Source organism: Lasioglossum baleicum, unplaced genomic scaffold, assembly GCF_051020765.1.
Source record: "Lasioglossum baleicum unplaced genomic scaffold, iyLasBale1 scaffold0594, whole genome shotgun sequence".
NCBI classification, from domain to species: Eukaryota; Metazoa; Arthropoda; class Insecta; order Hymenoptera; family Halictidae; genus Lasioglossum; species Lasioglossum baleicum.
Genome location: NW_027469654.1, coordinates 1 through 23,051, shown reverse-complemented (window position 1 = coordinate 23,051; position 23,051 = coordinate 1).

The window sequence follows — 23,051 nt, the reverse complement described above, 5'->3', positions numbered from 1 at the left end:
AAAAATTTATAATAATTATTAATATATCAGTTCAACAAAAACTTATTAACCAATCAAACCGAATACGTAATAATAATGCTGGAATTCAAATCAATAAAATTAAGTTTAATATATAAATGACAAAAAATATTAAAGATCAATAATTATAATTAAAAAATATAATTACCAATAACAACCTTATAATTATAATATTTAAATATACCGATAAAAAAATTATTGTAAATATTCTGCTATGATATTCAATATTAAAACCTTATACTAATTCTGATTCTCCATCAATTAAATCAAAATCTGTGCGATTAAAATCAACTAATAAACTAATAAAAGATATATAATATAAAGGATTTAATAAAATAAAAAATATAATATTTAATTGATTTAATTTTAAATTCATTAAAGAAAATCTTTCTATTAAAATAAAAAAAATTAAAATTACCAAAAAGTATTCTAATTTCAAATGAAATTATTTGAGCAATTGTTCGAATAGAACCTAATATTGCATAATTATTATTTGAAAATCAACCAACTACAAAAACTGAAAAAATTATTAATCTTATAATAAAATAAAACATAAATTATTGAATATTTAAATTCAATAAATATATTTAAATTAATTCAAGTATAAATTAATCATAAAACAGAAGATAAAATAAATACAATTATTGGACTAATAATAACTATTGAATTATAATTAAAAATAAATCATTCTTTAGTTAATAATTTTAAAGCATCTCTAAACGTTTGTAATAAACCTAAAAATCCAATTCTATTTGGTCCTTTTCGATATTGAATATAAGATAATAATTTACGTTCAAATAAAGTTAAAAAAGCAACCCTAATTAATAAAAAAATCATAATAACTAAAAAATATAATATTAAAAAATAATAATTTTTACAAAATAAAATTATTATTTATTATACATTTAATTTAATTTACTTAAACTCTAAATTTAATACACTTTAATTTGTTAATTTTAAATATTTATTATATACAGTAAAATTATTTCTCATTGAAAGTCCTTTCGCACAACTAATTAATCTAATTATTATAGATAGAAACAGATCTGACTTACGTCGATCTGAATTCATATCATGTAAGATTTTAAAAGTCCAGCAGATTTAATTTTTAAATTTCTGCATTTAAAATTTATCTTAATTCAACACCGAGGTCGCAATCATCTTTATTAATTTGTTCTTTAAAAAGATATTACGCTGTTTTCCCAAAGGAAATTTATTTTTTAATTAATATTATTATATCCAATTTAAATACTTCCTTAAATCAAAGTTTAATTAATATTATAATATAAAGTTTAACAAATTTATAAATCCTCCCAATTAAATATTAATTTCATAATATTAATAAAATATATTATTAATTGATATTAAATTAATATAAAATTCTATATGGTCTTATCGTCCCATAATTTAATTTCAGCATTTTAACTAAAAATTTAAGTTAATTAATTACAATTGAGACAGTATATATTTCATTAATTCTTTCATTCCATTCCATAATTAAAAGACTATTGATTATGCTACCTTAATACTGTCAATATACTGCAGCTACTTAAAAATTCATTGAGCCGATTTGACATTAGATTAAATTCTAAAAGACAAGTTTTTGATACAGAGGTGAATATATATTTATATATTAGTAATGTTAATTTGCATAATTCCTTAATTATAATTATTATTAATTAATTCAATTTATATTAATAAATAATTACTAATTCAATCATTGTAATAAATTTTTATTAATTTAAATTTTTTAAAAATTATTATATTAAATTATTAAATTTTTATAATTTCAATTTTAAATTATTATATATTTTTTATTAATAATTATTTTTATGTTAATAAACATAAAAAATAATAAATTTAAATTATGATTTTTAAATTTATAGTTTATCCCATAAATTTTTAATATAACAATTTTAATTATATATTAATTATATAATTAAAATGAAATTATATCTAAATTAAATTTAAATTTTTAAAAACTAGATATCAATAAATTCGAATAACATTTAATTTCAAATTATGAATTTATAATTTTTATTCTACAGAAAAGTTATTTATATTTAGCTCATTTATTTTCGAGATAATAAAATATAATTATATTAAATTAATTAACCCTGATACAAAAGGTACAAAATAAATTTTATTTTATATTATATTAATTGAATTTCAATTCCTTTACTTACTATATATTTAAATCTAATTAATTCTAAATAAATACTTAAACATTTAATATTAATCATAATTTTAATTGTTATAAATCCATTTATGAATTAAAAAATAATTAATGTATTCAATAATTTTAAATGTAAAATATTTATTTTATAAAAATTTAATTTATAAAAATTAATAATAATTAAAGAAATTAAATGTTATTGAGTTTAAAATTAAAAGAACTAGAAACACTTCCCAGTACTTTTACTATGTTACGACGTATTCCATTTATAATGAAATTCACGGGCAATTTGTTCATCTTTTTTATTATATTCAGTATAAATAATTATTTATATTTACTGTTAAATCCTCCTTCAAACTCATTTTATCTTAAACTCCCTATATTCTGATTTGAATTTATATTATATCAAATTTGGATAAATTTATAATTTATTATTTACAATAAATCTTGGAACAACAATACATAAAGAAAATATTTAAGTATATCTTATTGTGAATTATCAAATTAATAAACATGTTTCCCTAAATAAATAAAAAGACTGCCATATTATTTAATTTTAATGATTTACATTTAATTATTAATTGAATATTTATTTTTTATGACAGGGTATCTAATCCTGGTTTTTTAATAAAATTTTTAGAATGTATTTAATTAAAAATTAAATTTAAATATTATTTAAAAATTTTACCGAAAGACTCTTTATTTTATTAATTAATACATTTTAAATAAATAATTTTAATTTATTTAATTAATTTATAAAAATAGTTTAACCGCTATTGCTGGCACTGAATAAATCTTTATTAAAATTTATTTCAAAATCTAATTTTCATTAAATGCACAGAAATTAAATACTAAAATAATCATTTATATTTAATATTAAATTTTTTTATATTTTATTAATATTTAATTTAAATTAAATATAAATTTTATTAATGTAACTAATTATTAAAGCTATAATAAAATTTTTAGAAATTTTCGAAAAAAATTTGTATGAAAATTTAGATTTAAAATTTAAATTTTAACTTAAAATTGCAAATTTTATACTATAAGTTATAACTAAAATCCTATTTAAAGTTTATAATTTAATTGTATTCTTTTTTACGTAAAAATATATTTTATTTATAAAATAAAATTTAATAATAATTATTATACCTATAATAAATTTAATTATTTAATAATTACGTACATATATATTTATATATAAATTTTAAATAAATTATTATAAATAATTAATAATCAATAATATTAAAAATTTTAAATATATAAATTTTATTATTTTCATATAATTTATATTTAAAAACCTATAAATATTAAAATAATTAATTTTTAATACTTATAGGTTTTGTATCCGTATAATTAATGAACGAATAAATATTAAAATAAATAATTTTTAATATTTATAGGTTTTGTATCCATAAAATTAATATGCCTATAAATATCAGAATTAATATTTTTTAATATTTATGGGATTTGTATCCTTGAATAAATTAAATTCAAAACCTAAGAAATATTAAAATTAATTAATATTTATAGGTTTTGTATGCGTAAATGAAGTAATAAACCTATCAATATTAAAAATAAATTAAATTTAAAACCTATCAAATATTACAAATAATTTTTAATATTTATAAACTTTAAATTAAAATTAAATATTTATAACAATAGTATAAAGTTAAATCAATACTACTGGACAGAAGTAGCATAAAATTAATAATAATAATGTGAAATTAAATATATACCATTAAAATAGTATAAAATTAATTATAATAGTATAGAATTAAATCTATACTATTAAAATAGTATAAAATTAATTATTTATAATAATAACATAAAATGAAAATTGTACTGCTCAATTAAAATAGCATATAATTAATTATTAATAATAATATAAAATAAAATCTATACTATTAAAATAGTATAAAATTAATTATAATAGTATAGAATTAAATATATACTATTAAAAGAGTATAAAATTAATTATAATAGTACAAAATTAAATCTATACTACTCGACAAAAATACTATAAAATTAATTACAATAATATAAAATTAAATCTACAGTATTGAAATAGTATAAAATTAATTATTTATAATAATATAAAATTAAATCTATACTACTCGACTAAAAAAGAATAAAATTAATTGTAGTAATATAAAATTAATTCTATACTACTCGACTAAATCAGTATCGAATTATTTATAATCGTATGAAATTAAATGTATATTATTATAATAGTATAAAGTTAATTATTTATAATAATATGATATTTAATCTATACTACTCGCCTAAAATAGTATAAAATTAAATCAATACTACTCGACTAAAATAGTATGAAATTATTTTTTAATATATAAACTATAATATATAATATAGATAATAAAAAATTTTGTAATGATAATTAAAAATTTCGATAAAGAATCGTAAATATCGTAACTGCAGATTACAGTATGTATAAATAAATCGTTACTGGGAACAAATGCGTACGGTACAATATCAAGGTTGAAGAAGTTATAGAAGGCCGTCCGGTAGAGCCGATTTGTTCTGCCGTACACATCTAATGACCTTCACAGCCGTGTCAAGCCGCGAGCGTAGGTACGCCTACAGACAATCATATCAAATATCAACAAACCTGACAAGATATTGCCATGATCTTACTCTCAACTATTTCCAAAGGCAGCTTTACTATGAAATACATTTTCCTACAATAGAAATCGAAAAGTATGAAATGAAATCGAAATTAAGATAACAGGAAATAACAGAATGTATAAATAATTGGGAAAATTGATAAGAAATTCATACGGTGTAAAATCATGATTACAGAAACTAACGAAGGTTATAGAAATTAAGGTTAAAGAAATTAAGTTATAGAAGACCATCCAGTACTGTCGCTCTGATATAGCGAATGCAACTACAAGACCACTCCATTCGTCTCCCTCTGGAAGATTAGGTACGTATTGAGACAATAATATAATATGACAAAGAATTTAACGAAATACTGCCAAAAACTTATACTCAAATAATTCCAAAGACACGACCCCTAAAAAATAATATTTTAGAAATTTTGAATTGAACGATATGAAGAAAATCGGAAATATTATAATAGTAAATGACAGTATGCAGAAGTATATAGAAAACTGCGAACGAATGCACACGGTACAATATGTAGGTTAAAAGCATTGTCAGAGACCATGCAGCAGTGAGGCTCCGAACTACCGAACGCAAATGCGGAACCACTCTAGTCGTGTCGCTCCGAAAGAGTAGGTACGTATAGGGATAATTATTTAAAATGACAAAGAACAGAACAGAATATTATCATAAACGTACATTCAAGTAACTCCAAGCATACGTGTACTAATAATTGAAATATTTAAAATTAAAGATAAGAAATATTGAAAAGAATCGGATATTTCGGAACAATAAATTACCATATGTAGTATTAATCAGAGAAGTGAACATTATTCAGACGTTACAATACCATGATTAAAGACATTAACGAAACCCAGCCCTTTCGCTCCGCAAGCGTAGGTGCGCATACGGGGCATAATAGAGAATAACAATAAGTTTAAGTAAAGTGTGTCATATGCGTGCGTTTAACTAATTCTAATGACACTTCTGCTAAGAAGTACAATTTTTTTAAACTAAAAACTGAAAATTTTAATGGAAATCGAAATCGTCGTAACAGATAATTGCAGTACATCTTTCGAAATTGAAAACTGGGTAGAATGCATACGTTACAAAATCAAGGATAGATGAAATTATCGAAGACAATTCAGGAGTGTCGCTACGTTCTACTGTTCGCAGCTTCAAGGCCACGCAAGTCGCTTTGTTCTGACAGCGTGGGTACGTATAGAAACAATCATATAAAATTGCAACAAGTTTAACAGAGTAATGTCATAAACGTACACTCACCTAATTCGAAAGGCACATTTACTGAAAAAATACAATCTTTAATATATAAATTGAGAATTTCGATGAAAATTGGAAATAGCGTGACAGTAAAATGTAGCATGTAGAAATAAATAAAACAGAGCTGAAGGAATGCATACGGGACAATAATATGGTTACAGAAATTATCGAAAGTCCATCCAGTGGTGCCGCTTCGTCCTGCAGTACGCACACACAAAACCATGTCAGTCGTGTCGCTCCGACAGCGTAGGTACGTATACAGATAATCAAATAAGGTAACAAAAAGATTAACAAAATATTATCAGAATCATGAACACAACTAGCTCCAAGGGCACTTTTACTAGGGAGTACAATTTTTTGTACTAAAAATTGAAAAATTTGATAAAAGTCGAAAATATCATAACAGTAAATTCCAGTATTTGTAAATAAATAGAAAACTGAGAATGAATGCATACGGTACAATATTATAGTTAAGGAAATTGACGATGACCATACAGTAATGTCGACGGATCTCTCGAAAACGAGTACAACACCATTCCGGACGTGTCGCTCCGGAAGCCTTAGTACGTATGGAATCAAGTATATAAAATAACAATGAATTCTATCTAATATTGCCAAAGCCTACACGCAACTAATTCCAAAGGCGCTTTGCACGGAAATAAAATTTTTTGAGATAAAAATGGAAAATTTCCCCAAAAAATTGAAAATACAATGACGGTCAATTACAGAATGTGTTAATAATTAAACAACTGGGGAAAAATGCATACGGAACAAAATCAAGGTTAACGAAATTATCGAAGACCATCGGTATGTCGCTCCAATTTGCCGTACGCAGCTAACAGATGATGCCAGCCGTGTAGTTTTGGAACCCTAGGTTCCTAGACTGGCCCTCGTATAAAAAACAGTAAGTATAAGAAAATAATGTCATAAGCGTACAATTAAGTAATTCCAAAGACGCATTTACCACAAGATACAATTTCTCAAACTAAAAATTAAAAATTTTGATTATAATCGAAAGTATCATTCAGTAAATTACAATATGTATAATTAAATGGAAGACTGGGAAAACATGCATACGGTACAATATCAAGGTTAAGAAATTAACAAAGACCATACAGCAGTGTCTCTTCGATATAGCGGACGCAACTACAAGAACACTCCTGTCGTGACGTTCCGGTAGCGTAGGTACGTGTACACAATATCGTATAAAATAACAATATGTTTAACAAGCTAAAGACATAAACGTACTCAGAAGTTATTCCAATGGCTCCTATAATAGGAAATACAATTCTATAAAATAAGGATTGAAAATTTTGAAGAAAAATCGTAGATACTTTACCAAAATATACAATTAATTAAAATAAAAACTGAAAATGTTGTTAAAAATCGAAAATATCAGTAAATTGAATTACAATATGTAGAAATGCGTAGAAATTTACGCATGAATGCACACGGTGCAAGATTGAGATTAAGAAATTAACAGAGACCATACAGCAGTGTCGGTCCGACATACCTTAAGTAACTGCATGTCCACTCCTGTCGTGTCGCTTTGGAAGCGTTTGCACGTAAAGACAAAATACTATAAAATAACAGCAAGCATACCAAGATATTGTCACAATCGTAATATCAACTAATTCAAAGACACTCTTCATAAAAAATAAAATTTTCGTAATTATAAACGTAAATATTTTGTAGGGAATCTAAAATACGACAACAGTAAATTACAGTATATAGAAATAAATGGAAAACATTGAGAGAATGCTTACGGTACAATTTTTCGGTTAATTAAATTAACAACAATTGTGGCGCTTGGTACTACCGAGCGCTACAGCAAGACCACTTCATTCGTGTCGTTCCAAGAGCGTAGGTGTGTATACAGACAATCAAACGATACAATAACAAATAAAACAAAATATTTATAGAAACGTATATATATATATATATATATATATATATATATATATATATATATATAACTCCAGAGACACTCTTCCGTTGAAATACAAATTTTGTAAATTCAAATTTGAAAATTTTGATAAAATTGAAAATATCATATCAGTAAATTGCACTACGTATAAATGAATGAAAGTCTGGGGAATCATGCATACGGTACAATATAGTGGTCAACGGAATTAACGAAGACCATCTAGTAGTGTCGCTCCGATCTGCTGTACGCAGCAAGAAGTCTTCGCCAGACGTGATTGCTAGGGCAGGGCAGGTACATATACAGACAAACATATAAAATAACAATATGTATAATGACATAATGTCACAAACGTACACTCGACTAATTCCAAAGTACCTTACAAGAGAGATACAGCTTTTCAAAGTAAAAATTGAAAATTTTGGAAAAATATCGATAATATCAAATCAGTAAGTTACAGTAGGTAAAGATAAATAGAAATCTGCGAAACAATGCAAATTGTAAAATATCAAGGCTAATGATATTATAAAAGATCATACAGTATGCCGCTCCGATCTGCAGTACGCAACTACAGGACAGTATCTGGAGTAAAACACCTTGTTCAGAGGGTGGAACTAGTATATAGTTTAGCCTCGAGCGCCATAATTTCATGTATGAATTAGAAGATCGCCAAACCAGGTATTTCAGGAGAAAGTCCGCTCAGGAATTTTGGCAATAGACGCCTTACTTCACGGTATGAAGATTAAAGGAGACCGTCATACTGTTGTACAATGATACGTATTCCTATAAAGTCAATCTTTCTACAGAAGGCCTTACCTTCCGAGAAGCTGTCCCCATACATCGAGGGTATTACTTCGTGTTCAGTGAAGCAGATTAGTATACATTTAGGTGACATGATCCTTTATTACAAGTATGAATTTGAAGATGGAGTGTCAAATCGCTCGAGAACGTTGCCCCCTTCTGTCAGAGAAGAGCCACTATGTCCATACCTTCACCTATCCAGGGATTCGGAGAGCCAAACCAGGTATTTCTGGTCCAATCCGCTGAAGAGTATTGGCAATAGACAGCTTATTTCACGGTATGAATAATAATGCAGACCATCAAACCGTTGTAGAGCTTTTCCTATTCGTATAGAGTCAAACATTTTACCGAAGGCCTTACCGTCCTAGAAGCGAAGCAGCTCTACAGAGGGTGCGACTTCGTGTTCAGAGAAGCAAGTTAGTATGAATTTTAGTGACAGGCACCATAATTTCATGTATTACTTATTAGATCGAGGGTCAAATCGTTCGGAAATGTTACCACCTTCTTTTAGAGACGAACGGCTAACTCAATAGCATCACCTATCCCATGATTCCAACAGTCAAGTCAGGTATTTCACGAGTAAATCTGCTGTTCAGTTTGGGCATTAGGCACCCCACTTCACGGTAGAAATGATCAGGAACAAAGTCAGACCGCTTGAGAAGGCTACAAATTTCTACAAAGTCAAACGTTTTACCGAAGACCTTACCCTCCGTAATCCTCACCCGCATCTGCAAGGGTATAAGCTTTGTTCACAGATAGAAATTAGTATTCATTTCAGAGACGAGCATCTCTGGTTTATCTAAGAATTAGAAGATCGATGGACAAACCGATCGAGAACGATACCAATTGATATAACGACATACTGCTTACCGGGTACCTTACATTCTGAGAACATAACCCGCTGTATCGTGGGTATGACTTGGTGTTCATAGAAAGAAATTAGTTTATATTTTAACAGACGCGCACCTCAATTTCATGTATCAATAAGAAGTCCGAGTGTCAAACCGCTCGAGAACGTTTATTCCTTCTTTGAGGATCGAACGGCTACATGGATAACTTTATCTGCCTTAAGATTCCGAGAGTCAAACTAGATACTCCGGAAGTAAATCGGCTGTTCAGGATTGGGAATTGACACCTGAGATCACGGTTTGAATATTAAAATAGAGCGTCACACCGTTTGATAACGTTACGAATTGCCACAAAGTCGAACGTGTTAGCGAATGCCTTACCTTCTGCGAACATCTCCCGCTTCATATAGAGTATAACTTCGTGTTCAGAGAAAGAAATTAGTATCGTTATAAGTGACGGATACCTTAAGATCATGTATGAATTTGAAAATAGAGGGTCAAGCTGTTGGAGAACGATACCACCATCTATGAGTTTCGAACTGCTAAGTCAATAGCTTCACCTATCCTATGATTCAGAGAGGTGTACCTGGTATTCCGAGAGTATATCCGCGAAAAAGTATTGGCAATTGACACCTCAAATCATGGTTAAGATATTGAAATACGGCGTTAAACCGCTTTAGAGCGTTGCGAATTGGTATAAAATCAAACATTTTATCGATGGCCTTACCTTCTGGAAGCTTGCCCGCCGTTCTTAGAGTGTAAAACCGTTTTCAAAGCAACGAACCAGTAACATATTTTAGCGACGGCACCGTAATTTCATGTATCGATTAGAAGATCTAGTGTCAAACCTTTCGAGAACGTAACTACCGTCGTTCAGACTCGTACAGCTGAGTCAATATCTTCACCTTTACTTGTGGTTCTGAGATGAAACCTGGTATTCTTGGAGTAAATCCTCTGAACCGTGCGTTAGTATTCAAACCGTTAATTAAGGTGTCTATTGTCAATACTATTGAATATTTATGGCAGACCGTCAAAATGTTGTATATCGTTACGAATTGTTATAAAGTCAAACGCTTTACCGATAACCTTATCCCCCGAAAATCTACCCGGCTATAACGGGAATATAGCTTCGTGTTCCGAGAAAAAAGTTAGTCTGCATTTCAGTAACGGCACGATAACTTCATGTGAGCTAGAAAATCGATTGGGAAACCGATCGAGATCGTTACCACCTACTACGGTATTCGAACAACGAATTGAATAGCTTCACATATCCTTTGTTTCCGAGAGCTATTCCAGGTATTCCTGGAGTAATTCCGATGAACAATATTGCAAATAGAAACTTTATTTCTTGGTTTGAATATTAAAGCAGACCGTCAGACCATTGTAGGACGGTACCTATTGCTATAAAGTTAAGAATCTTACCGAAGACCTTACCCCCCGAAAAACTGACCCGCCATGTCGAGAGTATAGCTCTTTGGTCAGAGAAAGAAATTTGTATACATTTCAGTGAAGGGGCTTTAACTTCATGTTCCAATTTGAAGATCCAGCGATATACCGCTCGAGAACGTTGCCACCTTCTGCGAGACACGAAAGGCTAAATCAATAGCGTCACATCTCCAGGGATTCCGAGAGTATAACCAGTCATTCCAGGAGGCAAACCAGATATTCCGGGAGTAAGTCCTCTGAACAGTAATTTGAATAGACAACTTAATTGACGGTTTGAATATTGAAGCAGACAGTCAAACCGTTTTGGAACGTTACCTATTGGTACAGAGTCAAACATTTTACATATAGCCCATCCTTCGGAGACGCTAACCCGTCGTGTCGAGAGTATAACTTCGTGATCAGAGAAAGAAATTAGTATTCATTTCAGTGGTAGGCACCATAATTTCAGCTATGAATTAGAAGGTCTAGTGTCAAACGGTTCGGGAACGTGACCACCTTCTTCGAGAATGGAACGGTTATGTCAATATCTTCGCTATCCTTTGATTCCGTAAGTCGAACCAGCTATACCGGGAGTATATCCGCTGAACTGTATTGGCAATAGACACCTTAATTCATGGAATGAATATTAAAGTTGAGCGAGAAACCGTTTGTGAACGTTACCAATTATTATTAAGTCAAACGACTTACAGCAGGCTATACCTTTCGCCTAACCTCATCCGCTTTATGGAGAGAGTAACTTCGTGTCCAGGACACCAAATTAGTAAATATGATAGTGACGGGGTCCTTAGTTTCATTACGCATATGAAGATCGACGGTCAGAACAGTTCGAGAACGTTACCACCCTCTTTGAGAGTCGGACGGCTAAGTCTAATGCTTCTCCTATCCTATGTTTCCCAGAGTCAAATCAGGTAATCCGTCAGTAGGCCCCCTAAGATTATTGGCTACTGACATATTAATTGACTGTTTCAATGTTAACGTAGGGCGTCAAACCGTTTGAGAAGGTTACCAATTCCTACGGAGCCAAACGCTTTTCAGAAAGCCTTGCATTCGGAGTAGCTAACCTGCCGTTTCGAGAGAATATCTTAATTTCAGGGAAAGAAATTAGTCATCCTTTCTGTGACGAGCGCCATAATTTCATGTATGTAATAGAAGATCGAGTGTCAACCTGTTGAAGAACGTTACCACCTTCTGTGAGAGACGAACGGTCAAGTCAACAGCTTCACCTATAGTCGCGATTCCGAGAGTCAAGCCTGCAATTCCAGGAGAAAGTCCGCTGAACAGCATCTGCCATAGGCACCTTAAGTCACGGTAGAAATGTTAAGGGACAAAGTCAGACTGTTTGTGAAGGTTACAAACTCCTATAAAGTCAATCGTTTTACCGAAGACCTTACCCACACGATATACTCACCCGCATCAGCAAGGGTATAACTTCTTGTTCACAGGTAGAAATTAGAGACGGGCATCTTTGGTTTATCTAAGAATTAGAACATCGATGGTCAAACCTTCGAGAACGTTAGCACCATCGTTGAGAGTCGATCGGATAAGTCCATGGCTCCACTCATCCTGCGATTGCAAGCCTCGATCCCACGTATTCCGGGAGTAAATCCGCTCAACAGTACTGATAATGGATATCTCATTCCACGGTTTGAATATTAAACCAGATCGTAAAACCAATGTAGAACGTTACCTATTGGTATAGAGTTAAACACTTTGCAGATAGCCTTACCTTCAGAGAAGCTAACCTCCCCCTACGGGAGTACATCCTCGTGTTCAGAGGAAGAAGTTAGTAAACATTTTGTGACGGGCACCATAATTTCATTACGATAAAGAAGATCGAGTGTCAAGCTGCTCGAGAACGTTGTCACATTCTGTGACATATGAACGGCTGAGTGAACAGCTTCACCTATCCTGAGATTCCGATATTCACACCAGGTATTCCGGAAGCAAATGTGATGAATAGTATTGGCAATAGACACCTGAGATCACGTTTGAAAATTAAAATGGAGCGTCACACCGTTTGATAACGTTACAAATTGCCATAAAGTCAAACGTTTTAGCGAAGGCCGTTCCTTCCGCGAACATCATCCGCGTCATCGAGAACATAACTTCGTCTTCAGAGAAAGAAGTTACTATTCATTTCAGTAACTGGCATCTTGATTTCATGCACGAATTAGGAGATCGAGCGTCAAACGTTGCCACCTTCTGTGAGAGACGGCCGGCTATGTGAACAGCTTCACCTATCCTCGGATACCGCCAAGTGTCAAGTTGGTATTCCAGCAGTGCATGCAAGGACCAGTGTTGGCAATAGTCACCTTAATTATAGTTTGATATAAAAATAGATAGTGACACCGTTAGAGAACATTAACAATTGCAATAATGTCAAACGTTCTACCAAAGACCTCACCATCCGCGAACATCTCCCACTTCATACAGAGTATAACTTCGTGTCCAGAGAATGAAATTGGGATTGATTTAAGTGATCGGCACATTAGCTTCATGTATGAATTGGCAGGTGGAGGGCCAAGCAGTTCGACAACGATACCACCATCTTTGAGATTCGAACGGCGAAGTCAATAGCTTAACCGATCCTACCGTTCCGAGAGAAACACCAGGTATTCCGGGAGTAAATCCGCTGCACTTAATTGGCAATTGTCACCCTAATTTACGGTTTGAATGATAAAGTAGAGCGACAATCCGTTTGAGAACATTTCAAGTTCGTATAATATATTAACGACCTTTCCGGCCGATAGCATAACGCGCTGTATTGACAGTATGTCAAGGTGTGCAGAGGAACAAATGTAAATAAATTTTAGTGCCGGACACCTTAATTTTATCAATAAAATAGAACATCGATGGTCAGGCACATCCCGAACGTCACCACCTTCTTAGAGGATAGAACGGCTAAGCCAATAGCTTCACATATACTGTTCCTCCAAGAGTAAACCCAGGTATCCGGGATTAAATCCGCAGTACAGTATTGGCAATAGACGCCCTAGTTCACGATATAAATATTAACGCTCATAGTCTAGCCATTGTAGAATGTTACTTGTTTGTGTAGTGTCAAACATTTTGACGGAGACCTCACCTTCTGAGACCCAAAAAACACGGTATAGAGAGAATAACTTCGAGTCCAGGGAAACAAATTAGTGTAATCTTTAGTGACGGGCACCTCAATTTCATGAATGAATTAGAAGGTCCTGAGGCAAACTCTTCCAGAACGTTATCATCTTCTCTGTGCTAGTCGCAGAGCTAAGTCCATAGCTTCACCTACCCTGTGACTCCGAGAGTCAATCCTGGAAATGCAGGATGATATCTGCTGTACGATATTGGCATTAAAAACCCTACTTCCCGGTGTAAATACCAAAGCACAGTGTAACACACATATGCAATATCACTTATTGGTATAGAGTCTAACATTTTACCGAATACCTTAACTTCCGTGGAGCCTAACCTGCTGTAGGAAGTGTTTCACTCAGTGGGAGAGGAATTAAATTAGTAGATATTATACCAGACGTACACCTCATTTTCATGTATGAATTGCAAAATCTTGTGTCTAAATGTTCGAGTAAGATGGTACACTTTTTGCTAGTTGCACAGCCTATCCAATAACATAACCTATCCTGCGACCCCCAAATTTAAACCAGGTATCCCTGGGGTAAATCCGCTGAACTGAATTGGCAATATCCATCATAATTCACGGTGTGAATATTATAGTAGAGCGACATACTGTATCAGCTCGTTTCCAATTGGTATAAAGTCAAACGTTACACTGAAGACCCTACTTTCCGATGCCTAGGCCGCTGCATCGAGAGCATGAGTACGTGCTCAAAGGAACAAATTAGTATATATTTTAGTAACGGGCACCTTAATTGCATGTGTGAATAAGAAGACCGAGGATGAATCCGATCGAGAACGTTACAACCTTCTGTGAGACTCGAACGGCAATGTCAATATCTGCACCTACCCTGTGATTTCGAGGTTCTAACCAGATACTTCGGAAGTGAATCCGATTAACAGGTTTGGAATAAAACACCTTAATGCACGGTTTGAATGCTAAAGAGGAGCGTCGATTATTAGAGCGTTACCTATTGGTATAAAGTCAAACGCTTTACCGAAGACCATACCCACCGAAAGCTCAGCCAGCTGTATCGGTAGAATGACATAGGGTTCAGTGGTACAAGCTAATGTACATATTAGTGACGGGCACCTTAATTTCATTTATAAATTAGAAGATCGAGGGTAGAACCGATCGGAAATTTATCACCGTAGATGAGAATCGAACGCTTTAGTTATTAGCTTCACTTGCCCCATGATTCCGACAGAGAAACCAGTTGTTCCTTGCGTAAGTTCACAGAACATTATTGGCAATAGACATACAATACCTTACCCAACGAACGTCCAATCCGCCGCATTGAGAGTATGACATCGTGATGAGAGGAACATACTGCTATTCATTATAGAGGCGGGCACCTTAATGTCATGTATGAATTAAAAGGTCGATCGTCAAACTGTTCGGGAACGTTACCACCTTCCGTGAGAGACGAACGGCTAAGTCAATAGCGTTATCTATCCTGTGATTCCGGGAGTGATGCCACGTTTTCCTGGAGTGAATGCGATGAACAGTATTGGCAACAGACGCCTTACTCCACGGTTTGAATATTAAAGTGGAGCGTTGGAGCGTTTTAGAACGTTGCTAATTGTTACAATGTCAAACACTTTGCGGACAGCCTTACCTTCGGGGAAGCAAACACGCCGTTTCGCGAACATAACTTCGTGTTCAGAAGAAGAAATTAGTGTGCATTTCAGTGACGGGCACATTATCTTCATGTATGAATTAAAAGGTCGATGGTCAAACAATCGACAACGATACCACCTTCTTTGAGAGTCTAACGGATAAGTGAGTTACATCACCTATCCTAGGATGCCGAGAGCCAAACCAGGAATACTAGAAGCACATCAGCTGTACAGCATTGGCAATTGACACCTGAATTGTCTGCATGAGCAGTAAAGTGGGGATTCAAGTCGTTGGAGAACATCACCAATTGTTATAAAGTCACTCCTTTTATAGAATAAGTTACCTTCCGAGAACGTATCCCGCTGTACCTAGAGTACAACTTCATGTTCAGTGAAGCAAATTGGTACTCATTTTAGTAATGGGCACCATAGTTTCATGTATGAATTACAAGATCTAGTGTCAAACCGTTCCAGAACGATACCCCGTTCCGTGAGAGACACAAAGCTAAATCATCAGCACCACCTAACCTATTATTCGGCGAGACAAACCAGGTATTCGGGGAATAAATGCGCAGAGAAGTATTCGCAATAGATACCCTAATTCTCGTTGCGAGTATTATTGTACAGTGTCCACCCGTTGTAGTACGTTCCTTATTGGTATAGACTCTAACTTTTTAGCGATGCCATATCTTCCAAGAAGTTAACCCACTGCACCGAGGGTATAACTTCGTAATCAGAGACACAAATTAGTATACATTTTAGTGGTGGGCCCCTAAATTTCATGAATGAATAACTAGACGGAGTATCAAACCGTTCGAGATCGTTGCCACCTTATTTGAAGGTTGCACAACTGATTCAATGGCTGCAGCTGTCCTGTTGTTCCGATAAGAAAATCAGGTATTCCAGGAGTGAACTCGCTGATGAGGATTGGCACTAAACACCTCAACCCACTTTATGAATATTAATGTATAGCCTCAAACCGCTGGAGAACGTTACCAATTAATATTACTTCCTATTTCATACCTGACACCTTTCCTTCCTCGAACCGAAACCGCTGCAGCGAATGTCATGCTTGGAGCTTACGGAAGCAAATTAGGTGACATTTTAGCAGACGGAAAACACCTTTTTTATGTACGAATTAGAAGGTCGAGTGCCAAACCGTTCGATAACGTTAACAGATTCTTCGGGAGTCGCACAGCTAAGTCAGTAGCTTCATCTATTCCGTGATTCGGAGAGACCAACCAGGTATTTCTGGAGTAAATCCGCTGACGAGTATTGGCATTTGACACCTTAATTCACGGTTTGAATACTAAAGTAGAGAGTCGAACCGTTTTACAACGTGGCCAATTGATATAAAATCAAACACTTTACCGATGGTATTACTTTCGGAGAAGCAATATCGCCGGTTGGAGGCTATAACTTCGTGTTCGGAGAAACAAATTAGTATACAATTTAATGCAGTGAACCTTACTTTCATGAATGAATTCGATGATCGACTGTCAAACCGCTCGGGAACGTTGGCACCTTCAGCGATAGACAAACGGCCATGTGTATAGCTCCACCCATCCTGTGATTCCGAGACTTAAACCAGGTATTCCGTGAGTAAATGCGCAGAACAGTGTTGGAAATAGACACCTTACTCCACAGGTTGAGTATTAAAATACAGTCGCACCGCGTTGAAAACGTTACTCATTGTTATAAACTAAAACGTTTCACCGGATGCTTTACCGTCCGAGAAACCAATCCGCCCTATCGACCTACGTGTTCAGGGAAACGCATTAGAACCATTTTATGGTCGGGGACCATAATTTCAGAATGAATGAGAAGATCGAGGGTCAAACAGTACGTGAACATTACCACCTTCTGTGAGAGACGAACAGCTATATCAGCACCTCACCTACAGTCGTGGTTCCGAGAGACAAGGATGCAATTCCAGGAGTCAGTCTGCTGAACAGTATTGGAAATAGGCTCCTAACCAGCTGTATGAATATTAAGGTTGGGAGTCAAACCGTCGGAGAACATTACCAACTCGTATAGATTCATTTCTTCCTTGAATACATTACCTTCCGTAGTTCAATCCTGCTGGATCGAGTGTCCTGCTTAATGTTAGCAGAAATAAATTAGTAGGCATTTTTGGGGACCGACACCACATGTTTATTTATGAATATCAAAATCGATAGGCAAACCGTAACGAGAACGATCCCACCATTTTTGTGAGTCGAAAGGCTAGGTCAGTAGCTCCACGTATCCTGATCTTCGATAGTCAAACCAAGTATTCCGGAAGTCAATCCGCTGTACACTATTGGCATTGGACATCTTAATTCGCGTTTAGAATATTAAAGTGGGGCGTGAAACCGTTTGAGAAAGTTACAAGATGGAATAAAGTCAAACGTATTACCAAAAACCTTACCTTCCGAGAACCCAACCCGCTGCAGCGACAGTGTTCCTTAGTTTCCACGTTTTCAAATTAGTTGAAATTTTTGCAGACGGACACATTATTCTCATGTATATATAGGAGCATCGAGGGCAAACTGTACGAGAACGTTATCACCTTCTGTGGGATACGAACGGCTAAGTCAGTAGTCTCACCTATCCAGCGATTCGGAGTATCAAACCAGGTTTTTCTGGAGTTAATCCGATGAACATTATTGCCAATTGACAACTTAATTCACGGTTTGAATTAAAATGTAAAACTTCAAGCCGATTGAGAGCATTGCCATTTGGTATAAAGTCAAACGCACTTCTGAATGCCTTACAATCCGAGAAGCTAACCCGCCGTATCGAGAGTATAACTTCGTGTTCAGAGATAAAAAGTAGAATTCATTCCAGTAACGGTCACGTTAACTTCATGTATGAAGTAGAAAATTGATAGTCACACCGAAGAAGAAAGCTAACACATTCTGTCAGAGAGGAACGGCTATGTCAATTGCAAGGCGCATCCTGTTATGCGGAGAGCCAAACCAGGTATTCCGGGTGAAAGACCGCTGAAGAGTGTTGGCAATAGACACATTCATTTAGAGTTCGAATATTAAAGTAGAGCGTCAATCTGTTTGTGAACGTTACCAATTTTTATAAAGTCCATCGTTTTTTTCGAAGGACATCGCTTTCGCGATACTCATCTGCTTCATCGGGAGTATAACATCGAGTTCAAAGAATCAAATTAGCGAAATCAAATAACATTTTAGCGCCTGGGACCTTAATTTCACAATGAATAAGAAGATCAGAGGTCAATCCATTCGGCAAGTTTTCCTCCATCCTTGAGATTCAAACGGTTAACTCAATAGCTTCATACATCTAGTGATTCATAAAGTCAAACGAGATATTCCGGGAGTAAATACGCTGCACGGTATTCGCAATAGATAACATATATCGCGGCTTGAACATTAAACCAGAGCGCCAAAACATTTGAGAAAGTAATCAACTTGTATCGAGGCAAACTGATACCGGAAGCCGCACCTACAGTGAATCAGACCCGCTTTGTCGACAATATAACATTGTGTTCAGTGGAACGAATTAGTATACATTTTAGCGACGGGCACATCAATTGCATGTATGAATTCGAAGAGCGAGGGTCAAACCGTTCAGATTCATCTCCACCCTCTGTTGGAGATGAATAGCTAAGTCAATATCTTCACCTATCCCGAGATTTCGAGAGTCAACACGGCAAAACCGAGAGCAAGTCCACTGAACAGTATTGGAAATAGACGCCATAATTCGCGGTGTCAATATAAAATCAGCCAGTCATACCGTTGTAGAGCGCTACCTATTGGTACAGAGTTAAACAATTCACCGGTAGTACAACATTCGGAGACGGTAACCCGCTGAAACGACAGCATGACTTCGTGTTCTGAGGGAGAATCATGTAAACATATCTGTGACGGCCTCCATTACTTCACTATGAATAGGAAGATCGAAGGTCAAGGCGCTTATGAAAATTGTTACCTTCTGTGAGAGACGAACGGCTGAGTCAATAGATTCATACATCCTGTGATTCCCAGAATCATACCATGTACTCCGAGAGTAAATACACTGGACACTATTGGCAATAGACACCTTAATTCACGGTATGAATATTGAAGCAGAACGTCATACTGTTGTAGAACATTACATATTGCTATAGAGTCAAACTTTCTACCGAAGGCATTACCCTCATTGAACCTGACTCGCTGTGTAGAGATCATAACTGCGTCTGGAGAAAAGAAAATTTGTACACATTGTAGAGACGGGCACGTTAACTTTACGTATGAGTTAGAAGATCGAGGCTCAAACCGTTCTAGAACATTACCACCGTCCTTGAGAGTCCAAGGGCTAAGTCAAAATCGTCACATATCGTGTGATTCGGAGATTCAAAACAGGTAATCCGAGAGTAAATCCACTGAAGAGTATTGGAAATAGAAACCTTACTCCTCGGGTTGAATATTAAAATAGAGTTTCACCCCATTTGAAAACGATACCAGTTGCAGTAAAGTCAAACTTTACCGACAGCCTTACCGCCCGAGAAAATAGACCGCCGTATCGAGAGTATCAATCCCGGTTCAGTGAAACACATTAATATGTATTTTAGCATGGGCACCGTAAATTCATGTATTAATCAGAAGATCGAGGAACAAACCGTACAAGAACATTGCCATCTTCTGCGAGAGACGAACGGCTAATTCAATAGCTTCACATATCCAGTGATACGGAGCGCCAGACCAGGTATTCCTGGAGTAAATCCGTTGAACAGTATTGACAAATGATATCTTAATTAACGGTTTGAATATTAATGTATAGTGTCAAACCGTTGGAAGACATTACCATTTCACATAGAGTCAAACTTCTTACCGAAGGTCTTACCTTCCCAGAAAACCAACTCTCTGTTGGGAGTGCTGTGCTTCGAGTTCATGCGAAAATATAAGTAGACATTTTAGAGACCTTAACTACAAGCATGAATTAAAGGATCGTGAGTCAAATCGCTCGAGAACGTTACCACCTTCGGTGAGTGACGAAGGGCTGAGTCAACAGCTTCACCCATCCTGCGATTCCGAGAGTCAAACCAGGTATATTCCGGGAGAAAATCCTCTGAACACTGATGGTAATACACATCTGAATTTACGGTTTTCTGATTAAAATAGAGCGTCAAACCGTTTGAGAATGTTTACCAGTTGCTATAAAGTTAAACTCCTTACCGAAGACCATCCCCTGCGACAAATAACCCGCTGAATCGAGTGTATCACTACGAGTTCAGAGAAAGAAGTTAGTATCCATTTCAGTGACGGGCGCCGCAATTTCATGCATGAATTAGAAGAGCAGGGGTCAAACCGATCGGGAACCTGACCAAATTCGTTGAGAATCGAACGGCTAAATCAGTAGCTTCACCTACCCTGGTATTCCGAGAGTAGAACCAGGCATTCCAGGAGTTAGTCCGATTGAAAAGTAATGGCAATGGACACATTAATCGCCGTTTGAATATTACATTGGAGCGTCAAACCGATTGAGAACGTTACAAATTCGTATAATGTCAAACATCCTACCGAAGACCTTTCTCGCCGAGAACATAACCCGCTGTATCGAGAGTATAACTTCGTGTTTCTGGAAACAAATTGGCATTCATTTTAGTGACGGGCAGCTTAATTTCAAGTATGAATTAGAAGATGAGGGTCTAATCGTTCGAGAACGTTACCACCTTCCTAGAGGTTCAAATGGTTAAGTCAATAGCTTCACATATACTGTAATTGCGAGCGTCAAAGCAGGTATACCTGTATACCTGGAGCAAACTCCGCTGCACGGAATTGGCCAATGGAGACTTCAATTCACAGTATGAGTATTAATGTAGGAGTAAAACTGACGGAGAACATAACATATGCCCATAAAGTTATTTCTTTCACCGAATACCATTCTTTCCGAGAAACCTATCCCGCTGTAACGAGTGTCCCGCTTACTGTTAATGACAACATATTAGTAGGCATTTTAGAGGGCGAATACCACATGTTTGTGTGTAAATATCAACATCGAAAGTCGTAGAGTTGCAGAACGTTACCACCTTCTGTGGGAGACGAACGGCTGAGTCCATAGCTTGACCTATTCCAATATTCTATGAGTCAATCTATGTATTCCTGGAGTAAATGCTACTAATTTGCTTCCATGAACACTGAGCAAGACACTTTCTGCAGCGGGTTGGCTTCTCGGAACGTATGGCCTTCAGTAAAAAGTTTGACGCCATACGAATAGGTAACGTTCTACAAAGATTTGACATGCGACTTTAATATTCGAACCGTGAATTAATATGTCTATTGCTAATACTTTTCAGCGGATTTAATCTCGGAGTACCTGGTTTGACTCTCGGAATCGCTGGATAGGTGATGCTATTCACTAATCCGTTCATCTGTCACCGAAGACGGGAACGATATCGCACGTCAGGACCCCGCATTCTGGCTCATACATTAAGTCAAGGGTCCCGTCACTGATTTGAATACTAATATCTTTCTCTGAACACGAATATATACTCTCGTGGGGCGTGTGAGGTTCGCGGAAGGTGAGGCCTACGGTAAAACGTTTGCCTCTATCCGAATAGGTAACTATTTACAACTGTATGATCCTTTACGTTAGTATTGATACTGTGAATTAATCGTACTGCTAATACTGGTTAACGGATTATCTCTCGGTGTCCTCGTTTGACTCTCGGTAGCACAGGACAGATGAATCTATAGTCGTGGCCGTTCGACTCTTATTGTAGGATGTAACGTTCTCGAGAGATTTGACGCTTGACCTTCTAGGCCATACATGAAGTAAAGATGCCCGTCACTGAAATGTATTCTAAACTGCTTCTCCGAAGACGAAGTTATTCTCTCGATACAGCTGGTTAGTTTTGAACAGGGAAAGGTCTTCTGTGAAACGTTTTACTTTATACCTACTGGCAACGATCTCAAGCAGCTTGGCGCCCTACTCCAATAATCACACCGTGAAATAAGGTATCCATTGCCAACAGTGTACAACGGATTGACTCCTGGAATACCTGGTTTGACTACCGGAATAGCAGGATAGGTAAAGGTACTGTCTCAACTGTTCGGCTCTCAAAGAAGGTAGGGACGTCCTCGAAGGGTGTGACTCTGAATTATTCTGCTCGTGCATCAAAATATGATGTGCTTCTGCTATAATGTCTACTAATTTGTTTCCGAGCACTACGCATGACACTTGCTGCAGCGGGTCAGGTTCTCGG